The following is a 15801-nucleotide window of genomic DNA, read 5'->3' as shown; positions in this document are numbered from 1 at the left end:
TATGACAAACTTTTAATTAAAATCTATGTTAAAAATAAAATTTCTACTAACATCTACATTTTGAACTACAAAAAAAAACAACAATATATTGACACGGCAACCCTACAACCGTTTACCGCGTTGTGCTCGCACTCGTTGCTATCAACTTCGTCATCATTATCGGCGGTTAACTTTGCGCAGAGGAATTCCACCGACGGTCAATAATAACAGCAGCAACAAAAACAAGAATGACAACAACATAGGCAGTCACTGCAATGGTCTTCGTTTACCTCTAATAGTGACGTGCATGTGTGTGAGCCGCTTTTGCTGAGAAAAGTATGGAAAATCGAAGAGTAGCGAAAAGTATTACCTTAGCAGTGAGTAATGAAGAAAAATTCAAACAAATAATCAAACTAAATACTTATGTACAAGCAACACACACACACACATGCACAAACTTGAAAAACATAACGAAATATGCGAGAAATATAGGAAGTAGCGCAATGGAGTTGAAAAAAGTCTAAAATATAGACGTTAGCACATACAAAAGCGTGCAAGTTCATGGAGAAAAACTGAGTGTGACGTAGGAGAGCGCGCTCCACTGTTAAGCGCATATTTGTTTGGTCGCTTATCAGCGGTGACTCTGAGCGTCAGCGCTATTTAATGCATTTGTTTATTAAACGTGTTTACGTTAAATTTTTTACCAAAAATTCTCATCTTTATCGCTCTCGTTGTGGCACTCTCTTTACAGTAGGTCATTTTGCATGATTTTGTTATGCTTTTTTAGAGGTTTTGCGAAGTTTACTGTACACTTTCGGCCTTCAAAAGACTATGTACGCTTAACATTGCCAGGTTTACATTGCTTTAATGCCATTGAAGTCAAATAATCATTTATAACTTAAAGTAAACAATTCACTGCTTCGACATATTTTGCATGATCATCACGATGATTTTTTTAAATTAACCAGTTTTTACGACTTTTCTCTCGCCTTTTATTACTACTTCTTTTCTAAGTTGCTTAAGATATAACTAAATATTGGAGATGCTGGGAGATTGTTTAGGATTGCGATCACACCGAAGGCCGGTAAGAGATCGCATGTCGCAGCCGGGTGATTGCCTACGCGAACAACGTAGCTGTCAATGTTGAGGGACAATATCTGATTACTGTGTATAAGCTAAGGTAGGATACCTTATATCTTATCGCAAGCAATTGGGCTGCTCGAAATAGCCTCTCCACAAATCCTAGCAAGACCGAACTAGTTTTATTCACTAGTAAGTACAAATTTCTAGAGGCGCATGTACCATCATTGGGGGGAATATGTCTCCGTATTAAGTACCTCGGGCTCATCGTAGACAGGAAGCTCTTGTGGAAAACCAACATAGAGAACTGAGCAAGGAAGGCAACGGTTGCCGTGTACAGCGGCAAAAGAGCCATTGGTAAAATGTAGTGATTCTCACCAAAGGTAGTTCTTTGGCTCTATGAAACCATAGTCAAGCTTGTAATATTCTACGGAATTTTTGTATGGTGGAATCTGGGCACTTAGATGACTGTGAGCGTAGGCACTCTGGAACCCTCGTATGCTTTGATTTCATTCCAAAATACTGGCTGTCGTTTCTCTGCTCACATACTGTCGATACAGGCATGGGAGGGAAGGCATCGTTGAAGAAGAGGGACGCTGATTTTTTTTTTTACGGAGGGATCAAAGTTTGCAAGGAGGGTTGGTGGAAGAGTACACTAAAGGGTAATTATCCATCAGCTTCAGCTGTAGGCTTCCTGACCATTGCATCGTCTTCCAACTGAAAGTCGTCCTTTTCCCCAAAGAAGCTGCTCATTTGTCGAAATCGCCGATATCAAGCCACTAAAGTATACAGCTACCATACAAACTGACCGATCAAAAGCAAGTTCTTGTTTGGAAAACTTTTTTATTTGGCTATAGCTCTATATATTTATTTGGATATAGATCGGAGCACTATAGCATGTAGTTGCCATTCAAACTTACTCAACAAAACAAAATAAAGATCTCTTTAATACCCTTTTATGCTAATAGAAATAAACCCGTGAAGGGTATAATTGCTTCGATACAGCTGAAGTTAATGTTTTTTCTTGGCTTAAGTATCTTGAAATATTTTATAAAAAAAAAAAGTTCAAAATTCAACCATTGTCGATCAATTGCATGTTGTTTGCTCAGCACAAAATAGAGAAGTACACATCCTGCTCATTTTTTCGAACACTTGTTCTCGCCAACATAACCGTAGACTGCCATTAATATGTTGTGGTTCTCGTGAACGCGTGCGCTCAATGAACAAACCGGCTCAGGTGCTCAATACAATTGTAATCGCAGATGAGATTGTTTTCTCACGAAAAGAGAGAAGTGTTCCGCACACGTAAACACAGCTGCATATATACATATATGTATGTGTGTGTGTGTACGTAGGCAAAAACATAAATGACAGCATGCATGTATGAGTGAAAAATTAAGATGAAGATGCCGGCTGCTGGCTGCTGGCTGCTGGTTCAGTCATTTGAAGCTGCTAACCATGCGCCACACCATAACTGCCACTCATACGCCGCTCGCATGCCGCACTGCTGCTTGCTCACCTAAGCACGCACGAATCGCGCTCTTTGTTGCCTCCTTGTGGCGACCATGCCATATTAGACACAATCAAATTCCATTAATATTATTAAAAGTATGTATTTTGGTTTTTCGACTATCGCGTACGTGTCGTGAGTGTTGCGTCGAGCGTCGCAACAAATAGAAAGCAACACCAGCAACAGTTTGGTTGTTGTTTTTTTTATTGTATTTTACGCCCTTCTTCTACTTCAGCGCGCACTGCTTTACCAGGGACTCTACAGTTGCTAGCCCTTTTGTTGGCTGCTCGAGCGTTGTTGTTGCGCCTTTCGTTTGTTTTTCTCACCTTATACTTGTTGTTGTATTTTGAGTTGCTGTATTCTTGTGGCCATGGTCCGGAGTTGCTTGCCTGCTGTCGCTACCGTGTTGTTGGTCCGGCTAAAGCAGCGACTTGGCAAGTGGCAAATGCGTTTGTGTTGTGGAGAGTGCAACAACAACGCCTGGATATATGTGCATATCAAATTTGGCGTGAAGTAATCAAAATTAAGGAAATTCATTTCTTTGTTTGAACTGCAGAGACGAGTGCACACACATCGCGTGTATATGTATGTATATAGGTATTTACGTATGTATGTATGTGTGTACGCGCACTCACTTGCTCACATCCATAAATGCTCGAAAGTAAACAAACACAGCTCAGAGCACTTACAGGAACAAATCTGCAGTTACACACAAACAGACATTCGCTGCTGTTCACATGTGTATGTGTGTTTGTATGTATGTGTGGATGTGTGTATATACGTCTTACAAATAGGCATGCTGACGTCCGCACGTTCGAAATTTATGGAAACGTAATGAATTTCATATCGTTGTCAATTAGAAACGAAAGACTTAAGCGGCAAACTCGAGCGCGCTGCGCACCAAATGATACAAAAAATACACATAACTACAGGTCTACATATGTACACGTATGTATGTAAGCACATTTAAGACAAAACTATGAGCATCATTTATGGTTTTTTTTTGTTTTGTTTTTTTGTGCTCGTGTGTGTGTGTGCGCGTGTTTGTGTCGAATTTCAATTGTTGATGGTAATTTGTGTTTGTGTTGTTGTAATTGATTGCTAGCAATTAGTTATGTGGGTTGGCAATAGAGTTAGCACAATTTAACCTCAAGAATGGCTAACTGACGCCGCAGACAATAGTCCTAAACATTTGAAAGCGAAAATTGTTAAAAGATTACCCTTTGTAGTGATTCGTGGTATTTATATACATATGTATACACTTGTATGTATATATATATATATATATATATATGTATGTGCTGTGCTGAAGAAGTTGCAAGTGAAAAAATGACTAAATGATCTGGAACTGATGTATAAATGAAGCGCGGAAATACGATTACCGCTGCAGGTGTACGCGTATGTGCGTTGCCATCCAATAGAGAATAGTTGCTTGCGGACTAGTTTCTTACTGGATATTTTGTTTGCTTACTTTATTTTAAGAAAAATGCGCCTATTAACGATGTAATATTTGAGGGAAAGTTTATAGTGAGATTGAGTTGTTTCTTATTTTTGTGTTGGCTGAGTTTTAGGTTCGCAAGTAGCCTATTCTTTAGGCTAAAAAAAAAATGAATTTGCTTGATTACATCTTAAGATTATCCTTTCTATGGTTTCCATAGTTATTGGGAGAACTTTTGACCAAAACTTTATATCAGATTATGACTATACATGAAGGAAACGTCGGAGGCGCTATAATATATTAGGTGTCAAGTAAAAAGTTCGTTCGGTTTTTTATTGATTTTTCAAAAGATGATAACTTTGTTGCCAACGAGATGCCATCTTCATTATACCCCTCTCGTAGAAGGCTGCGTCCCTATTGGCAAAAAACTCGGATAACCAATTTTCACAGGCCACTCTTGAGGCCAACTTCTCACCATTAAGCGCGTTCGCCATGAACAGGAAAAGATGGTAATCACTTGGTGCCAGGTCCGGACTATAAGGTGGGTGCATTAGAACCTCCCATCCGAGCTCCCGGAGCTTCTGACGCCTCACCAAAGATGTGTGCGGACTGGCGTTGTCCTGATGGAACACAATTCGGCCTCTGTTGATCAAAGATGGCCTTTTCTGGATGAGTGCTGCCTTCAAGCGGTCCAGTTGTTGGCAGTAGAGGGCCGAATTGAGCGTTTGGCCATAGGAAAGCAGCTCGCAGTAGATGATTCCTTGCCCATCCCACCAAACACACAGAAAAACCTTCCTGGCCGTCAATCCGGTCTTGGCCACCGTCTGGTTCCAAACGGTTTTCTGGCTTATCTTTTCGATCTTAATATATACAATATTATATTGAACGGGTTAGGCATGTGGTTTTCAAGAAAAAATTAAAACCTACATTATTTATTTATTTATTAGTGCCGTCTTGTTGGAACCAAAAGTCCTTCATAGCAATATCTTCGAATTCAGACACGAAAAAGTCAATAATAATTTCTCTATAGTGTTACCCATTGACTGTAACATTTGCTTAATTTCCATAGAAATATGGACCATTGATTCCTTTGCCCATACAGCATACAGAACTGTGACTTTTTGAGGAAGTAACGGCGTTTTAATAATGGCTTGTGATTATCATCACTCCAAATGCGACCAGTTGCGAACTATTATTTTAGCAATAAATTTGCATGCTTAGCAAACGTTGTTCTGGAGTAAGTCTGTTCATTATGTAATGGTAAATCAAACTGAGTTTAAATCAAGTAACAGCTGTCACAAACCACATGTCCAAAAAATGGCAAGCGTTATAAATGATCAGCGTGTCGAACTAAGTTGATTTGTCTAGTAGTTCAAGTATATGTAACAGACGGACATTGTTGTATATACTTGAACTAGTATCGTATTTATTGAGATGTCGTTGAGTACACACCCATTTCTCTTTATGGAAAACTTTTTTATTTGACAAAATATCTACATATTGTTCAGATCGAACTACTATAACATATAATTACTATATAAACTGATTGATGAAAATCCGGAAACAGAACTTTTTATTCTCTTTGATGCTATAAAAAAGGCAGTTGTGAAAGGTATTATAGTTTCGGTGCAGCCAAGGTCAACGTTTTTATAGCTTTTTTCTAATTTCTGGTGAAATTTGTGCAAATACTTAAATATATTTCGATGAAAGTAACTGTTTACTTGTGTTCTACTTTACTCGCGATGACTCTTTCCTTAAAATGCCATATTATGCTTGAGTAAGCTGCTAAAATTTACAGCTTTTCTGCACACATAAAATATTTTCGTAGACATTTCAGCAATATTATTAAATATTTGTTTCACAGCGGGTCCTATAATTACATATGTACATAAACATATGTGAATATATATATGTATATGGTATATGAATATATAAATAAGTATGAGTAAAGTGTAAGCCCACGTGCAGGGAATATGTGTAAACATATTATACACATATATTTATGTATGTATGAGTATTTATATGTAACTACATATGTATATTACCGTTGAGAGCAATGCGAAAGGCAAAGAATAACAAAGCAATAGACAAAAAAGACGCTTTAAAAAGTGACCAAAACGTAGAAGAATAGCAAAACAATAATAATAATAGCAACAACAACAACAACAACAGCGAACACAACAAAAGAACGAAAGGTAGGTCTAAAGCCAAGCCAAGGTAAATGTGGAATCACCAGCAAAAAGAAAAACACAGCCACACACACACACGCACATATATATTTAACCAGCAGTAAAGGAGTTCAATCAGCAGCAGCAGCAACATAGCAGCGTAGCAAACGAAAAAATGAGCATCGATAATTTTAATTCGAAACCAGTTTTCCTGTATTCCTCAATCAGCACACCGAACCTTGTGCCACGCTCATCAGCCGCTCTCCGCTTAATGACGTTCAAGAGCACAACATAAAAAAAGTTAAAAGCATCAGGCTTGTCGCTCTTCGTATAATTTTACTTGCCGCAATTGTATGCTAAATTGCTGCCCAGCACCGACTTGCTCAATCCAAAAAGTAAAAATTTCTTCTAAAGAATTTTCAGTTAGCTGCTCCCTGTCGAGGCATTGTTTTTGTCGCCGATTTGTTTGTTTTCTACACAGTTCCAACTCAATTGAAGTCTTCAAGCCGATAATTATATAAAAACATTACTTTTTTAAATCTCTCATGTTCGTATATTTTGCCGGTGGCTACAGGAAATATTCCACGCTCTCACCGCGTTTAGATTATGAGTGAGAGCAAGTAAATAATTGCACAATTTACGTATTGCGAGCAAAGTTGAAAGCAAAGATGGGAGTTAATTTGGTATGAGTGCAAAGAAAAGCGTAATTCGGTTGTCAAAACAAAAGCAACAATTTAAAAAATCTCGTTGCAAATAATATTGTATGTACGATAGTTTGAAATGTGTGGTGATTCTTCTTAAATTAACTGTTACTTACGAATTGATTGTTTTGTTTACTCAATGTTTAATCAAAATGCCCAAACAATTTTTGGAACAATCACATGGAAGGTATTATGGTGTGTGTAGACGCTAAAATGAGTGCTACGTCTTAATAAAAAGTGCGCCTAATTGTAGGCAACTATTTTAGTAATGTAACCACATAAAAACTGGCAAGATTTAAGGTCATAAATATTCAACTTGATAATCATATCTCGTTGATAAATCACAGCGGAAAAGTAAATGAGTGGGAAAAAATAATTTTAAATAAAAATTGAAAAGTTTTGAATCTGAGTTGCCTACATGTATACACTGTTTAGATATATTGAGTTCATGGCTTGCCGCAATAGACTTTGAAGACTAAAACAACGAGGATTTCATCAAATTAAATCATAAATCTTGTCAAATTTCTATGTTTAAGTAGCAGTAGAGTTCTTAACAGTGTCAGAACTTGGAAAGGGTACTCATGTATTTTTATACCTTAAACAGGGTATATTAAGTTTGCCACGACGTTTGTTAATCCCAGAAGGAAACGTCGGCGACTCTATAAAATATATATATAAATGATCAGCTTAACGAGCTGAGTCGATTTAGCCATGCCCGTCTGTCTGTCTGTCTGTCCGTTTGTTCATCTGTCTATCTGTATATACGCGTACTAGTCCCTCAGTTTTTGAGATATCAATCTGAAATTTCGCACACGCCCTTTTCTTCTCAAGAAGCTGCTCATTTTTCGGAACCGCTGGTCATACAAACTGAACAATCGGAATCAAGTGCTTATATGAAAAACTTTTGTATTTGATGAGATATCTTCACGAAATTTGGCATGAGTTATTGTTCGAGGCATCAGTGCAAGCTCCGAAGTAATTGTTCCGATTGGACTACTATAGCATATAGCTGTCTTACAAACTGAACGTTCAGAATTAAGTGCTTGTGCAAACTTTTTAATTTGACGAGATATCTTCAAAAACTTTAGCAGGTTATTGTTCAAGGCAATGCTACAAGATCCAAAGAAATTGTTTAGATCAGAACACCATAGCATATAACTGGCATACAAAATGTAAAAACTGAAAATTTCTACGTAATCTATTTTTAACAAATTGTTTTGCTTCATTAATCAGACACAGTGTTTAGACCTCAAATTGTTGTGTGACCACCTTTCCGCAAGATTTCTTCTAAATACTAGTAATTTACTAATCATCTTATTATAGTCTTGAGTACCCATATTACCAGCAAGATTCATCAGTTTCGGATAAGAAACTTGTTTTAATCAACTCACCCATCGCCAGTGTGGTCAACACCTGTTCAAACTCTATCTGCCTGCCTATTATACATACTCAATTGAAATGATTTCGACTATTGATTTTTATCACATAAATATTACACCATTCGGTTGATAAAAAATGATGCCATAAAATTTTTATATTCTAACGCTCAGTAGAAGACATAATTTGTCTACACGCTTGCGCGCTGTTGCCCAAGTCAAACGCTCGGAAAGAAAATAGCTAAGCGAATGAAGAGAGAGAGAGAGAGAGCAAGAGAGCGAGCGAGCGAGCGAGCGAAAATGAAAAGTGAGACTTGGAAAAACAAGTGAAAATTTCTGGTTTTACCTGTATGTAAGTACCGCTGAACAGGTAGGTAGTCTGTCTGCTCTCAAACGCTGGCATAACAAGTCCTGTTCATTCGCTTGTGGCAAGAACCTGAGCGCACACATTTATTCTTGCACTCAAATGCAGCATACTCAGCGCCAATGAGATTTTCGCTTACGCTCTGTGTTACTTTTATTGTCTCTGTTACCTGCTCATTTTTGTTGACTTTTTTGTTGGCCATTATTTAGTTACGCGCTCAACACTAATGAGCGTTGAGCTGTGGCCCAAAACAAGTTGCCACATTTGGTGAGAGTCCACCGCTCCAAATGGTATGTTCTTGTTGCCAGTTGTTGTTGTTGTTGTTGTCTGTTGCCTGCCTACAGTTAGTTGTTGTGTGCGGCCGTTGTAAATTGTAAATGATCTTGCTGGACAGCTTTTCCAACAGTTACAGTGTGGACATTTTTGTTGGCGCTACCGGTGTTGTTGTTGTCGTCTTTGCTTTTGCTAGTTTCCTTTGCGCATGATGTCTTCACTGCTTTGTTGTTGCTGCATTAAAAAATGTCTGCATTTGTTGTTTGCTGGTTGACTTCACGGTGCACTCGTTGTTATTGTATTTGTTGTTTTTGTTGTGTTTGTATAAATACGTGTCTGTGGCAAGTTGCAAACGCAGCCGCAATGCTAATTGAGAGTTTGGCTGTCAGTGAGAGCGACAGCCGGTGAGAGAGTGGGAGTGAGCGTCTTATTTGGTTTTACCTTAAGCCAATGTTCTGACGCTCTCTCGCGTTCGCGTCGCCGAGTAAATTGCCAGTTGGCCATATCTTAACACCTTCATTCCGGCCGACACGCACTCCAGCAGCTTGCTGCCTCTCCAGTTTTGTTACGACCGCGATTTTGTGTAGCAGCGTTGCGCGGACGTTTCGTGTTTCGTCAAATTTTTGGATTTTGTGCGCACCGAGACGCGTTCGTGGTGTTTCTTAGTTATCTTATAAATGCAAAGTTGCAATAATTCTGTGAAGTTTTGTTGTGAAAACGAATCTGTAGATACTAAACATAAGAAAGCAGTGCAAATTCACTAAAAAAATTATATATTTTTTGATATTTTGAAGAAAATTTTCAATTTTAATTGTGCGTTAATACGAATTTGCAAGCGCATTGTGTTTGTGTTGTCCCGATATATATATATACATAGTTGCATACAATTGTGAATTCTTGGCAATTATTTTACAAAGTGCACGCGTCTACACACACACATACATACATAATATATTTATATTTTAATATTAATTTCGTCGTGTAAATAAAATGTGTGAACGTCATGTGTTTGTTGCATTTTCGTACGCCTTACGCGGCGGCGGTGAATTGTTGTAAGCGGCACAGCTTTTATAAATAAAGCTGAAAATAATAATAATACACACATACAAGCTTAGAAATTTTTGTGCATATGTGCCCAATACAATTAGCATTTAGAAGCGCAAACGAAGTTCTTTAAACTCGTTGAGTTTGTGAAATTGTGTTTATTTGTGTAAAAGTGCAACATTGGCCTTTGCAGTCAGCAAATGCCATATGCATAAATAATTCATATTAAAAACGTTTACTAAAACAACAATAACAACAAACAGCACCAGCAACAACAGCCTTGCCAAACGCTTGCATTTAAGGGATTACAAGTCGCCGCAACGTTAATGCAACATAAATGGTAAATGCCCTGACTACTTTTCTACTACAAAAAACAAAAAAAACAAAAAAATTAAAACAAAAGGAAAAACTGCCGTTTGTAGTTTTCTTAGATTTTCGATAAATATTTCCTTTAGACGCTGCTGTGTGCAATTCTTGTGTGTAAAATTCTGGTTTAGCGCATGCACCATTAGTATTTTTGTTTTGTGCACTGTGTTGCATGATTGCATGCAACAAGTAGGCATATGTGCTTTGAAATTTTCGTTACGTATGTGACTGAGTTGTATATTTGCCGCCGCTGCTAGCTGACAGCCGCTGCGTGCTTGGCATACGCATGCGGACCAGCGACGGCAAGTCGCAGTTCCTGCAGTTCGATCGTGTGTGTATGTTTGTTTTTACATAAAGGCAAACATATATGATTTCCAATTCATTGTGGTTGCTGATAGTGTTGATACGCCACTTTATATATAATATATATACATATATATATATGTGTGTGTGGAAAACTAAATGGAGGCGGTTGGTGGAAAGTCTATTGAAAATAGGTGCTTCTTGTTGTTGTAAGAAAGTCGTTGTTCGCTTTTGTTGTTATAAACTGCATTTTAGCACCAATTTTTTTTAGTTTAAAGCTGCTAGTAGTTGAATAATGCGTCAAGTTTTAATATTTTTAAAGTCGACTCAAAAACAATGCCACCATAATTTAGTGACCTGTTAGCAATATACAAGTGTACTGATATCTGACAGTATATAAATTTTTGAACCGCACAGACTTATTGACTGTTTTCCTAAACATATTTTCAAGAAGGAAAAATGGTCAACTTCGTTTGCACGGCAGCTATAATATCTTTCATAAATACAAAAAATTCCTTACAAGAATTTTGATCGGTCAGTTTGCACGGCAGCTATATGCTATAGTGACTCAATCTGAACAATTTCTTTGGAGATTGCATCTTTCTTTTGGGAAATAAATATTGGCAAATTTCGTGAAAATATCTCGTGAAATGAAAAAGTTTCCCATACAAGCATTTGACCCGGATCGTTCAATTTGTATGGCTGCTATATGCTATAGTGATCCGATCTAAATAATTTCTTCGGAAACTGCATCACTGTTTTAAGCAACCATCCATGCCAAATTTCTTGAAGATATCTTGACAAATAAAAAAGTTTCTCATACTAGTGCTTGATTTCGATCTTTAAGTGTGTATGGCAGCATTATGCTATAGTGATCCGATATAAACAATTCTTTCGGAGATTGCAGCATTGTTTTAGGCAAAAAACCATGTAAAATTTCAAGAAAATATTTCCTCAAATGAGAAAGTTTTCCATACAAGCATTTGATTCCGATCGTTCAGTTTGTATGGCAGCTATATGCCACAGTTGTCCGATCTGAACAAGTTCTTCGGATATCCCAGCAATGGATGAGATAATAATCTGTGCAAAATTTCGTTAAGATATTTTATCAAATAAAAAAGTATTCCATACAAGAACTTGAGTTGGATAAGTCAGTTTGTATGACAACTATATGCTATAGTAGTCCGATGTTAACAATAAATTTGGAAATTGTAGCGATGCCTAAGGTAATAATCTGTACTAAATTTCGTTACGATACCTTGTTAAATAAAAAAGTTTTGCATACAAGTACTCGAGTTCGATCGGTCAGTTTGTATGATAGCTATATGTGATAAGTTTGGTTTCAACAAATGAGCAGCTTCTTGGTGAGAAAAGGACGGATGCAAAATTTCAGATCGATATCTCAAAACTATAGTTCCTCAGTCGCATATATACAGACGGGCTGTCAGACAGCCGGACACAAACCGACTCAGCTCGTCACGCTGATCATTCATATACATTCATATACATACATATACACTTTATAGGGTTTCTGACGTTTCCTTTTGTGTGTTACAAACATCGTGGCAAACTTAGTATACACTGTCGAGGATATACAAATAGGAAAACTTCAAATTGCTCATAACGGTATTAAAAATATGTTTAGATTTTCGAAATTGTTGAAATTGACCCATCATGCCCAATATTTTATGCTAATTTTTACTAAGAAATAGCTGTGGAGTTTTAAAATAAAAATGTGTAAGAATTGTTATTTTGTTCGACTATGCTTTTGTAGGATTCCAAAAATGATTGCTGTCGGTCTGTAACCACGCCCATTTCTTATATATGCAACCTGGCATCACCGTTTTGTGTCTTAATTTTTTGACGAATACTTTTGAAAGTAAGGAAAAAATTTAGTTTAACTTTTATTAAAGTTTATTATTATTTCACAACGTGCAAAGACTTCGTCATTTGCTTTTACAATAATAAAATAGACATCTATGAAGCTTATTCCCGTTCAGATACAATTTTTATGCAATTATTTCCAAAAAAGCGCTTAGATTTTAACTGCTTGCTTCGAATTGGCTACAAATGAAGCCATATCCCCGAAATTTATTGACGCTTGAAAACTAATGAATATGGAGAACCAACTGATAACCGCTTATCCAACACTACAAATGCCATAATTTCTGACTATTTATACATATAAATGCTGATAGCATGAAAGTTGTGGAATATTCATATATATATATTTTTTTTAATTTTTGCTGATGACTTAATTAACGAGCACGTTTCCTGCACGTTTCGTTTGGACCGAATCTAATGGAGATTTTTGAAACATCACACATCACCACGTGACTTAAAGCGTGCAGCAACAATTCAAACAGTTGAATGAAAGCGCTCAAAGCATAAAGTTGCCAAATGCATATTAATGCCGTATATTTTGATAATGAAGGCAAAGTGGTAAAAGTAAAAAAAAAAAATAAAATTAAATAAATAAATAAAGAAAATCGAAAAATGCCAGTAAATCGATCGCTAATGTTATTTTGTTAATATCCATGTCGATGGCAAAACAGGCGCTGTTATCGTAATTAAGGCAACTGCAATAACAATAAAAAATCAAAATTATTACAAAGCAATGCAAAAACAAAAAAAACAACAAACAGCTTCACACCTCAGCGCAGGCGCAAAAGTTGTTTTGGGCAGCGGATCGAATATGCCGCCAGCAACAATAAATTTCACACGTACGCGTATATTATATATCTCCTACATACATACAAGTACATATGTACAACGGTTGAAACTCGCATGAAGCTCGTGTGTTATTTCAAAAGCTTGTGCCGGCTGCCCAAAACATTCCAACACGCCGACTGTGCTGCTGTAAATAGCTGCTAGAAACTTGCTTATAAATAAACCTACTATGTATGTATGTTGCCATAATTTAAGCTTTGACTTAGCTCCAGCATAATTGTTAGTGTTTTTTCTGCTAGTTTTTTTTTATTTGTTTTTGGTTTTGCGCTTTTTTTTCAAATATTTTGTTTGGGCTGTCGCTGAAGAGGCGTGTTAGACGTTGCTTGGTGTGAACGAGGTGTGAATATGTCTTTAGTGGGGTTGCGTTATTATTATTATGCTTTTTTTTTTGGTATGTCAGCAAGTGTGAGTTGCTGTCAGGCGCTAAAATTAAATTGTATTAATTGCTTTTCAGTATGTGTAAATTTTGAGCGCATATATGTTTACAAACATCTTTAAAGGTCTTAATTTTATGTTTAAATACATATAAATATTTTTTTTTATTAAAGTTGCGTAATATTTTGTTTATTTTTTTAAATTGACAGGATGATAATTCGAACAGCGTCACTAGCTTGACTATAGCTAAATTAAACAGCCGCCATACTTGTAAAATAACATTTTCCATATTAAAACATTTTTTAATAGCAAAAAAAAATAGAAAGAATTTATTTAATAATTTGAAAAAGACTTAATTTTCTTCTGCCTGTTTTCTTAGCATTTTGTTGTTTTTTGTTTTTAATATTTTTTTTATGTAAGTACTAATTAATTTAATTTTTATTTTTTTAATTTTGCATTAAACATGCCTATTTTTCGAATCTTAAAAATGAACTTTTAGCCGATTGGAAAACATATATTTAAGTTTCCAACTTTCTCTATTTTACTCATATCATTGTTCAAAATATTTTCTATATCTATATATGTACAAGACTTAAATTATATAATATTCTAAATTAGTTTATATTATTCCTTATTTATATAAGCTGTCTTCCATTCTCACAGCGTTACTCTCTAGCGAATCGAACAAACTATATCAGAGGCCCAAACAACTGGACAGCACTTGTAGTGCAACCCTGCGCTCATATGACTTCTGACGCATGCATAGTGTTATATTTCTTTCTTAGTGGAGAAATTATTTTTTTCGGTTTTTGTTTTTTTTTTTGTTTTCTACAAGTATTGTATAAATTACTATAATTGTTTTTAAGGTACATGCTTTAAAAATACAAGAAAAAAAAGAAATTTGTATTTTTATTTGTCATTTGAACCATTCACAATAGTAAAACTATTCTAAAATTCTTCGTAGCATTAAAGATAGCGGCTATGTTATACTCGATAGCTTTGTTGTTGCTTTAACAAGTATTTTCTGACAAAAGAGCAGAAGCGAGCAGAGAAATGGCGAATATTACTAATTGGCTACAAGCTTTTAAAATAGTTCAAAAAGTGTTCGGAAAATGATCTATAAATTTTAGATTTTATATTTCAAAATGTGCGTAAAATGAAAACTTTTCCTTCAATAAACCGAAGCTGACCAAATTTCCTGAAAATACACTAAAACTACATGCTAGAGAACGATTACAAAAATTTTCGGTACAAACGCTCTGCAAATTTAGCGTATATTGAGCAAAACCCTATTTATAAGATAAATTTACGTTTTTGACATTATTACAATTATGGGGTTGTCGAGCGCAGGTTGGTGGCACACTACACGCTTGTCATTTGCTGGTGATATGAAATGTTTTCACCAAGTTTGGTTGTGAAGCTCAAGTACATAGTTGTAAGTTTTATATATTTTTTTATACAGTGATATATATCAGAAGAAATTTATATATATTTTTTCATGATAAAACTTCAAAAATAATTTCTACTAGGTAGCTAGAGTGGATGTATGACGATGCACCTAGAGCTTTAGGAGGACCATTATGAAACTAAAATTCTCTCACCTGAGTATGGTGTGGTTTTCCTAGTTGGTTGGCATGTCTGCCAATTAGACAGTGACTTGATAGCACTCCTGCTAGAGTTCCTATATGGTTCATTTTGAATTTTAATAGTCGGCATGCGCGACCCATATTCTATTCATACCACGTGTGCCTGCTTGTTTTTTTTAGGAATTGATTCCACCGAGACTCAGCTATATTTATAATATGTTTGTCGATTAAATATCTACAAGCAGCCGGAGACATACAAATTCTCTCTTTTCTGGAGCCTAATTGTAGGGTGGTGTTAGCTCTGGCTAGTCCATCTGCTGCACAGTTACCAGGAGTATCACTATGGCCTGGCACCGGTTGCATGTTTATCGTAAGGAAGTAGGATGTTAGCTCCACTAAGACTAAAAGATACTTAAGTGATTTCAAAACCGCTTGGTTATCTGTATATATAAATACATTTCTTGTTATGATCGCAGTCTTTGTCAGAACGAAAGTCTTCTCTTTAATT

At 36.2% G+C, this 15801-nt stretch overlaps 1 protein-coding gene across 1 annotated transcript in view; it reads left to right on the top strand.

The window, feature by feature from the left end:
- Positions 1-9497: 9497 nt before the first annotated feature.
- The window catches only part of ft (cadherin-related tumor suppressor fat), a 261828-nt gene continuing 255524 nt past the window's right edge, over positions 9498-15801 (top strand). The window contains exon 1 of the mRNA XM_036368505.2: positions 9498-10273. The gene's annotated coding sequence lies outside the window, so the exon portion shown is untranslated. The remainder of the gene's footprint in view (positions 10274-15801) is intronic.

This window comes from Bactrocera oleae, chromosome 3, assembly GCF_042242935.1.
Source record: "Bactrocera oleae isolate idBacOlea1 chromosome 3, idBacOlea1, whole genome shotgun sequence".
NCBI classification, from domain to species: Eukaryota; Metazoa; Arthropoda; class Insecta; order Diptera; family Tephritidae; genus Bactrocera; species Bactrocera oleae.
The sequence above is the reverse complement of the archived record's forward strand: the minus strand, read 5'-3'. Positions and strand labels throughout refer to the sequence as shown.